Here is a 778-nt window from a genome sequence, read left to right as displayed (position 1 = left end):
GCCCCCTAAGCAGGAGCAGCAGAAAGTCACTCAGAAGTCACCCGAAAGGTGGCCCAGCCGCTCTGGGAGTCTCTGCGACGCAGTCCTGGGGTCCCCGCTGGCATGAAGCAATGTATGCATGCGGGCCGGCTCTTGGTAACACACCAGGGCGTCCTGGGGTGGGCACTGTCCCCAGGGAGGGTGTCGGAGCAGAGCAACCTCCAGGTTACCTGTGCTCGGGTGTCGTCTGGGTGCTGAGCCCCACTGTGGGGACGTGAACTGGGAACTGTCCCTGCCCCCACAGAAGGACCCACAGAGTTGAGGGGGAGACGGATGACTGCACGCAGCCCTCACTGCCCTGGCCTCTCTGGGGGAGCTTCTGGGGCCACCTTTGCCTGGAGCAGACGCGCCCCTGCGGCCCGGGTGGTCACTGCAGGGCGTCTGGCCTCTTTCAGCCACTGTCTCCGGGACGGCATGGCTGGCACCTGCCCCACGGGCAGCTGGAACAAGTCTGTGTTCTCGGCCCCTCCACCTTGCTGGCTCCAGGACACCGGGCGAGGGCCAGTGTCCAGCGGGGACACGAGCAAGGCTCTGTAGCCCACCTGCCGGAGGAGAGGCTGCAGGTACGGGCGCTGGGCAGGGGGTGGGTGCGGGGCAGTCCCAGAGAGCCCGCCAGGCAGAAGCCAGCGCTCACGTGCGTGTGTGTGCGTGTGTGTCCAGCACGCGGGCCTCACGCCAGCACAGTGCCTGTCTCCTAACCAGAAGCAGACAGCCAACGGGTCCCCAGGGGCTGAGGGAC

This window comes from Pteropus vampyrus, unplaced genomic scaffold, assembly GCF_000151845.1.
Source record: "Pteropus vampyrus isolate Shadow unplaced genomic scaffold, Pvam_2.0 Scaffold176, whole genome shotgun sequence".
In the NCBI taxonomy this organism is placed as follows: Eukaryota; Metazoa; Chordata; class Mammalia; order Chiroptera; family Pteropodidae; genus Pteropus; species Pteropus vampyrus.
Note: the sequence above shows the minus strand (reverse complement) of the source record.